This window comes from Macrobrachium rosenbergii, chromosome 19 (genome assembly GCF_040412425.1).
Source record: "Macrobrachium rosenbergii isolate ZJJX-2024 chromosome 19, ASM4041242v1, whole genome shotgun sequence".
In the NCBI taxonomy this organism is placed as follows: domain Eukaryota; kingdom Metazoa; phylum Arthropoda; class Malacostraca; order Decapoda; family Palaemonidae; genus Macrobrachium; species Macrobrachium rosenbergii.
Window position 1 is genome coordinate 5,504,887 of NC_089759.1, and position 9,270 is coordinate 5,514,156.

Here is a 9,270-nt window from a genome sequence, read left to right on the forward strand (position 1 = left end):
TTGGTCAGCCTCCTTCGTCAAATATTTTAATAGCTCACACGAAAATGATCTTCTATACCATTTAACCTTAACACTTTTTTTTCCACATTCTGCCAATCCTATCATAAACGTTTTCTAAGTCCTTGTATGCTACGTTTCCCCTTTGCTTTTAAACTTCTGTCATAACTGTTTTAATACCAGCTGTTGATCCACGCATCCTGATCATTGTCTAAACCTACATTGTTTTTCCCTCGTCAATCATTATGCCGTCTGTCTTACTTTTCCTATCAAAATCCTTCCAAACACCTTCCCTGGTTTACTTGATAACGTTACGGTCTTAGTAAGTCTAACAGTTTCGTATTACAACCAGATTGCAATATTTTGCAAAATTAAATTCATATAAGTGAATGGAAACCCGAAACATCCTATTATATGCAGTTAGAAGACAAATATTTTCAGCCAAAAACAGATGCAGGTTTTTTCTCTAATATCCTCGTGGAATTTATCAGTGCTCATCGGTCTTTTGCATTGTCTTTAGACTCTATGATGATTTTTTCATCAATTTTCCATGATCTGTGATTAATCTGTGTTGGCTCCTTTAGATTATAATAATTTCGCCCTCAAATCCATCTGTGACGGATAGCGTAATGAGGAAAGAGAGAGTAAAACGTAGATTTAGATAGTTGTCACTTCTATCGCATCTCATTCTATATTTGATATGTCTGATTATATGCTGTCTTTATTTCCAATGGTCATACTTTGTCCAACGTAGAATGACCTGGTTTCTTGTATAACCTTGACTTGCAGCAACGGTATTAAATATGATGACCAAACGAAATCATTTTTTCTAAAGAAAAATAAATACCCTAGTACAGTATGTAGATGTGTGTGTGTGAGAGAGAGAGAGAGAGAGAGAGAGAGAGAGAGAGAGAGAGAGAGAGAGAGAGAGAGAGAGGAGAGAGAGAGTATACCCACATTAATTGAAACATTAAATGTGGCAACAAAGTTACAAAGTTAATGGGTTTTCATTCTGGTACAAGATTACCTTCTATTATAAAACACAGAAACCATGTTGAGAGACAGACGAGACGTGGGACGTTAAGTAAGAGTAAAAAAAAAAAAAAAAAGGAATAAGAATTCGAAGAGAGAAAAGGAAACCTTACTCCCTTTAATTCGCAAAAGCCACAAAGAAAATATGTTTACGCTATAGTGGCCTTCTTTTCCTGCAACTCAGGTGACGAATGTGGTGAGAAGATCGGTGACATTGGAAGTCAGAATCTATAGGGATTTTACCTCGCTTTTTCAGTAAGTTTTTTATTTCTATTTTTTTTTTTTTTGACTAGTCATTTATCTTTGGTTACAGGTAGACGCCCATCACATAATTACAGGTGTTGATGGGCCAAAATAATGTTGTGCAATCACTTGTCATCCATTACAAGTTGTTTTGGCATTCAAAATGTCAGTAGCCATGCATGAGGATGAATCTTACGTATCTTATATATACAAAAAAGACAACAGCATTAGTAGGCATTGCATTGCCATGTAGCTGTTATGTAATAACGAAATATTCGACAATTTTAGCCATAAATTTCACCCTGGACATGCCATTGAAAATAACGTCTTTTAATTTTTTACATTAAGTTTATAGCCATACGGTTCAGTTTCGTTGCTGAGTTGTCCAGTCCAAAGCTAAAGTACTAAGTAGTAAATTTCTGACCTAAACCTAAAAACTGGAGCGAATCGTCACCATCGAGGTTAGAGGAAGAAAATGAATGTTAGTATGAAAGTTTCTTTCAAGAGAGACGTTATTATCAAAGTTAACCACTGAATAATAATTCATATGCTTCGTCCGCAAGCAGATTTTGTGAGCAGTAGCATATGTTAATGTGAGTATCAAGCTAAGCAACCCCATAATTCTCAGATTAACGTTCTTTCGCTGTGATTCCCTAACGTCTAAAACCTTAAGAAACACTTTTAGTACCCGAAATATGCTTTTAGTTCTTCCACCATCAAACTATCTCGGCTAAACTACGGAAGAAACAAACTCCAGATGGCTCTCAGAGACCATCTGATACGCGCGATTTTTTCCAGCCATCTGTTGTTTAATGTACCAAGTTTACCCTGATTGAGGCAATCAGCAGCATTTTCAAAAGAGAGTTTTGTTGTCTCGAAAGCAGTTGTTCGCCCTTAATGATCTCCGTTTCGGGTCTCTCCAACAAGAAGTTTTGTAGCGTTTTGTCTAATGGCGTCATTACGGCCCGTGCTTTGCGAATATTAGAGTGGAATGTCTTGCTTGTCCACTATTATACCTCGGGATGCAAAATATTTGACGGCCGTTAGCTATTTATGATCTGTTTCATGCGCGATGACCGTCATTTTTGCGGTAATGCGCATTCGCCATATGTCATTCTCCTCGGGCGCTTAACGAACTCTTCTCCCGCGCATTTTGTGCATTCCGAGGTTATTGCTACGGTCATCATTAATCTCTGTTCATCGCTTTCGTCCTTTCTTATCACCTTCGTCTCCTAGTCTGTCATTTTCATTTAAGTTAACTGCAGGGTTGTAGGGAAGAATTTGTGTTGTATCTTGGATCATCAAAGGATGGATATATATATATATATATATATATATATATATATATATATATATATATATATATATGTGTGTGTGTGTGTGTGTGTGTGTGTGTGTGTGTGTGTGTGTGTGTTTTGTGTATACAGTACACGCGTGCGATCCTTGTACTCAGTTAATTACAAGCCCACCTCATGAGTTAGGCCCATACCCTGAAAAATGCGTAGAACCTTTGTTGAACTAAGCAGTGATTTATGCACGTGGTAGTTAGTCGTCTGAGGGTGGTAAATGCCCCAACCCCTATTAAAGATAAAGACGTATATTTGGACATCAGGATATTTGATAATTTTTGTCACTTACCGTAAGTGCTCAGAGCAATGCTAAATACCGTTGACTGAATACTTATATTGGTTCTGAATGTGTGTATGCACACGTGCACATACGTATATTGAATCACGTAAAATGAGACTTACACAAAATTATATATATATATATATATATATATATATATATATATATATATATATATATATATATATATATATATATATACACAGTATATATATGCTTAATGCAGGGCCGTCCAACCCCATGCCCGTGGGCCAAAAGTGGCCCGTTTGATTTTGAAAGTGGCCCGCTAGAGAAAAATATAAACATATATATGCATACACACACACAAGTGGCCCGCATGACTTTTTGTTTTTTCAAGAGTGGCCCTCAGACTAAACAACTTGGACGGCCCTGGTTTAAAGGATCATTTATCTTACTCTAATATCCAAGCAAAGATTTCTGTTTTTTATGTATTTAGCTGTTTCTTTACTATTCACAAAAATATTTTTGAGGCATAGAATTCTTCGTATGATATAAAGATTTCTATCTGTTCCACGACAGGTTTGGTTTTCTAGGCACTTCAGGGAAAACCTGGTGGTATGGTTTCAGCAGGGAAGAAAATAGTAATCCAGGACAGACTCGGTTTTCTAGACACTTCGGAGAAAACTTGATGGTATGATTTCAGCAGGGAAGAAAATAGTAATCCAGAACAGATTCGGTTTTCTGGAAACTTCGGTGAAAAACTTGCTGTTATGATTTCAACAGAATAAAATAATAATGCAGGACAGAATCAGCTTTCTAGACACTTCGGGGAATAACTTGATGGTATGATTTCAACAGGGAAGAAAACAGTAATTCAGGACAGCTTCGGCTTTCTAGGATATAAGCACTTCAAGGAAAAACTTGAAGTTATGATTTCAACAGGGAAGAAAATAGTAATCCAGGACAGACTCGGTTTTCTAGACACTTCGGGGAAAACTTGATGGTATGATTTCAGCAGGGAAGAAAATAGTAATCCAGAACAGATTCGGTTTTCTGGAAACTTCTGGGAAAAACCAGCTATTATGATTTCAACAGGGAATAAAATAATAATGCAGGACAGAATCAGCTTTCTAGAAACTTCGGGGAATAACTTACTGGTGTGATTTCAACAGGGAAGAAAATAGTAATCCAGGACAGATTCGGCTTTCTAGGCTTCAAGGAAAAACTTGAAGTTATGATTTCAACAGGGAAGAACATAGTAATCCAGGACAGATTCGGCTTTCTAGGCACTTCAGGGAAAAACTTGAGGTTATGATTTCAACAGGGAAGAAAATAGTAATCCAGGACAGATTCGGTATTCTTAGTTAAATAAATGTAACTTTGCCGAGTACTTAAATTGATTTTGTGAATTTTTGAAGGTGCTAAATTCTTTTCAGCGGGTTTATGTAACTGTTAAAATTTGTCTCTCGGGTGATTTATTATTTTATGAAATGCTTGAAATTTGGATTTCAACACAAAAAGGAAGTGTGATCATACTTGCTCGTAAGTGGCTGACGGTTTTAGTTATTAAAAGAAATGCATTTTACTTTACCTCAAAGTAAATGTTCGCAGTCATGCAAAAACCGCACTTTAAAAGTATACACACATATACATTATACACACACACACACACACACACACACACACACACACACATATATATATATATATATATATATATATATATATATATATATATATGAAAATATATTACTTCCGAGGAAGAGCGAGTTGGATATTAAAGGACGTTTGTAGCTTAATGCTTGTATATGAATCACGGTGATGTGATAAAAATTTATTCACAATATGGCTACGTGCGACAAACGCACTACATGGTCAGCATGGCGGAGGTGGGTTGATACCGATTCTAAATACAAACACCTGAGTTCGACGGGGATTTGTAGGCGAGGGTCGGTATCAATTTATACCTCACTTGTTGGCCGCGTGGGTAAAGGCGTCAGCCGCGTCACTGTAGTCCTGAGTTCTTGTCTTTCGTTGGTTCGAGCCCACGGGACGACGAACTTATTATCAACTAAAAAATTCCCCTTCGGTAACATATATGAAAATATATTACTTCCGAGGTAGAGCGAATTGGATATTAAAGGACGTTTGTAGCTTAATTAGCTTAATGCTTGTATATGAATCACGGTGATGTGATAAAAATTCATATATATATATATATATATATATATATATATATATATATATATATATATATATATATATATAAGCATACATACATATATACACACCCACGTATGCATACACAAAAACATATGTAAATTATATATATATATATATATATATATATATATATATATATATATATATATATATATATATATATATATATACAGTTTGTATATATATACATATAATTGGATTTAATTACCCATAGAAACGAATTCATGAACCATTAAATGAATGCAAAGCTGTTAGAATATATGTACGTTTGTGTCGGTGTGTGTGTTCGTATGTGTTCGTATGTATGTGTATCCTTTCTTCCTATAAGTAATCTATATTCAAACGACCGAGGAAGGGGAGATGAGGAGGCTGTCCCTAAGCGATCATATTCAATAAAAAATCGAAGAGCTCCAGCCCAAACTGTGTTCCTAAGCGCCAGATATTCCGAGTACCTCTCTAAATCCCATCAGCAACAGCGTCGTTTGACTCAAGAAAACCGCAATCTCGATCAAGTTTCTGCCGTACTCAAGGTTTAAAGTTGGCAGCCATGTTTCGTACTAGAGTGGCATGATTTGTGACACTAAGTTTCGCTAGTTTCCTTTCGGTTATTGCCAGAATGGGCTTCTGCTGTGGTCCAACGTATCGACCTCATCTTAGGAGCTCACCTGAGGCTCCTAAACGTTTAGGGTTTTTCGGTCAATATCCATTTCAGTGTTTTGTCAGACTTAGTTTCTTGTTGCGGTGTTTACCTGCACCGATGATGCTAGAAGTAAGCTTCATCGTTTGTTTGACGGTCTGTATATCTGACTGTCAGCTTTTCACTCTGGCTGTCTGTTTTGCCTGTCTGTCCACAAAATGTCTGAAATTTTAATGATGGATATTTATGACCATTTCATGGAGGAAAGGGGTATTTGCCAGTGAATAATTGTTTATATTTTATCGTGTGTCTGGATGCAGATGGGGGACATCGAAAATGTCTGTTTCATTTGCTACCTTAATGCTTTCTGGCATGTCAGTCATATTTTCACATGATTCCATCTTGAGCATCTACAACTCATGCATTGTCTACAGTCAGCTGACGCTTTTGCAACTTACTGGTTCTTCCTTTTGTCGTTCAGGTCCAGTTTTTCTTTATGTATTTATATATATTACACACCCACACACACACACACACACACACACATATATATATATATATATATATATATATATATATATATATATATATATATATATATATATATTTATATATATACACACACATATATATATATGTGTGTGTGTTATATACACACTTTTTGTTTGATTTTCATCGTTTGTTGTAAGTTTTCCCTTTTTTACTTTTGATATAATCTTTATATCATCTTATTGTTTTTTTTCCTGATTGTGCGTTCCGTATCTTATTGAAATAAAACTAAGAAGAAATATTTTTGACCGAAATGTACTCTTCCTAAATGTCTAATCCTTCACATTTTATGAGCCTAAAATAGTTTATCCTTACTCGCAGTGCCTCGCGCATAACTATGGTCACCTCACGCCACCCCGCTTTCCCTGTAAGGAAACATTCACGTTATTTATCAGTGAAACAACTGAAATGAAAACAGTGCACTCACTCCTCATATTTCAAGAAAATGCCAACAGAAAACGAGTGAGAGATCTGTTGGGAAAAAAAGGAAATATGGAAGCTTGCTGAGTAACGAAGATGACTAGTCAAAGGATGATTTTTGTCACAGATTTAAAAGAAACTGAATCAGTACAATCTGACAAATTTATTCTATGATTACATAAAAACATTTTGATGATTATCGCTTGCTAGGTGGAAAAAACCCTTGCAATATAATGGTTGGCCTTTTTTGCTGTGATCATAGTATTTCATCATAAATTAGTGAATATTATTATCGCTCCTCAAGATACCTGGGATATTCCAGAGATGGTAACTATTTTGGTCTGAAAATGAAACCGATGAAGAGGGTCTAAAGATATATACAGTAATGTTTTGGAAGGAAACCAATAAAACCATAATTTTGTTTCTTCTTTTAACCCTCATCAACCAGAGATCCGGAACTATCCCGAGAACTCATACCTCCTGAAACACCAAAAAATAAGGTCTTAAACTTATATGCGAATCAAGTCTTCGTTGAGGTAGAGAAATTTGTTTCTGGTGATAGAAATTCATTTCTCGCTATAATGTGGTTCGGATTCCACAATAAGCCGTAGGTCCCGTTGCTAGGTAACCAATTGGTTCTTAGCCACGTAAAAATAAATCTAATCCTTCGGGCCGGCCCTAGGAGAGCTGTTAATCAGCTCAGTGGTCTGGTTAAACTAAGATATACTTACTTATAGCCCACTCATTTACAAAATCTCTTTGAATTCCGTTGATATCTTTGACTTTGTGGGCAGAGGCAGACAGACGGATGGACGAAGAGGTAAGTAGATGTCTAGAAGATCAGTTGATGGGAAAACTACTCAGTGACCATCAGCTGAAGACAAGGTCAGCTTATTGATAAGAAACCATCAACTTCAACTCTTTTTGGTTGAGCATGATACATGTGACAACTATTAAAATTAAAAGATATCATTAAAGTTGACTCAGAGTTGGAAGAAGACTGTTTCAACCATCTTTCATTTTCGAAATTGTTAGGATTTCAGGTCTTCATTGAAATTCGTTGAATCCTCGAGCGTATAATTCGTGATATCCAGAGGTGACATTTTATCATAAGCCTTGCCACCCCTTCTGTCTCTGATTTTACTTAGTCGACTATAAAGTTTATTCTTAAGGTAAGGAAAATAATATATCCACATTAATAGATTTAAGTTTAGTAATATCAAAATGCCCTCGATGCAAGGATCATGACAACAGTTTTTCACTCTTAATTTTTCAACATTGTTTTCGATTTTCCCCAATGAAAAATGAATGGAAATTACAATGAGAATTAATACTATTATTACAATGTGTAATGAAAATGTTAACATTGTTTTCGATTTTCCCCAATGAAAAATGAATGGAAATTACAATGAGAAATAATACTATTATTACAATGTGTAATGAAAATGTTATATCAAGATCTGATAATAGAGTTTGGGAGTTTTTGCTATAAATAGAAATACCCTGGTATAGTACCTATTTCTTATTGATTGTATACAAATAAATTCCAAGTAGTTGAGGCAAATGCAATAACACATAATTATAAAAAGAAGATATTCCATAAAAGTAAGGCTAATGAGAAGCTTAACAGTATTTTAAATTGCATTTATGTATGTCATATATATATATATATATATATATATATATATATATATATATATATATATATATATATATATATAATTTATATATATATATATATATATATATATATATATATATATATATATTTATATTATATATATATATATATATAAAATATATATAATTATATATGTGCATATATACTGTATATATAGATGTATATATATATATATATATATATATATATATATATATATATATATATATATATATATATATATATATATATATATATATATATATATATATATATATATATATATATATATATATATATATATATATATATATATATATATATATATATATATATATATATATATATTAGTTATGGAGGGAATTGTGCCTAAAGGTTACATCTTCGCATTTCTCATCAAGTCTCGCCCTTTTCTTGAATCCAAAGACCCAGCAAAAGTGAACCGAGTGCTACCACTACACATGTACATAATTGTGTACATAAGTGCAAATATAGATAAATTCATAATGGGCATATACATTAGTCTGTGCATGATTATGAACAATTTCAGATGTGTTGTATGTACTTTCTTGAAAATGCATGTATAAATGAGCTCATGTATGAAGTATAGTCATTCATTACGCGTCAAAACGTGTTCATGCATAAATGTAAGTGATTTCATACAGGTATATGGACATTCATGGCAACAGAACATGTAAAGATTAATGAATAAGTGTAGTGATTTCATGTATGGCATTTGCACATAAACAGGATCATAAAGTATGCACATGTACGCGTAAATGTGAGTGAATTTATGTATGAGCGTATGACCCTTGTCAGAAATACCCACTTTTCCGCTCACCCCCATCATTCACTTTCTCACACGATTAAGGAAAACGAGTCTCTCGTTGGAACTCTGGCACACACTCGCTGCGCTCGA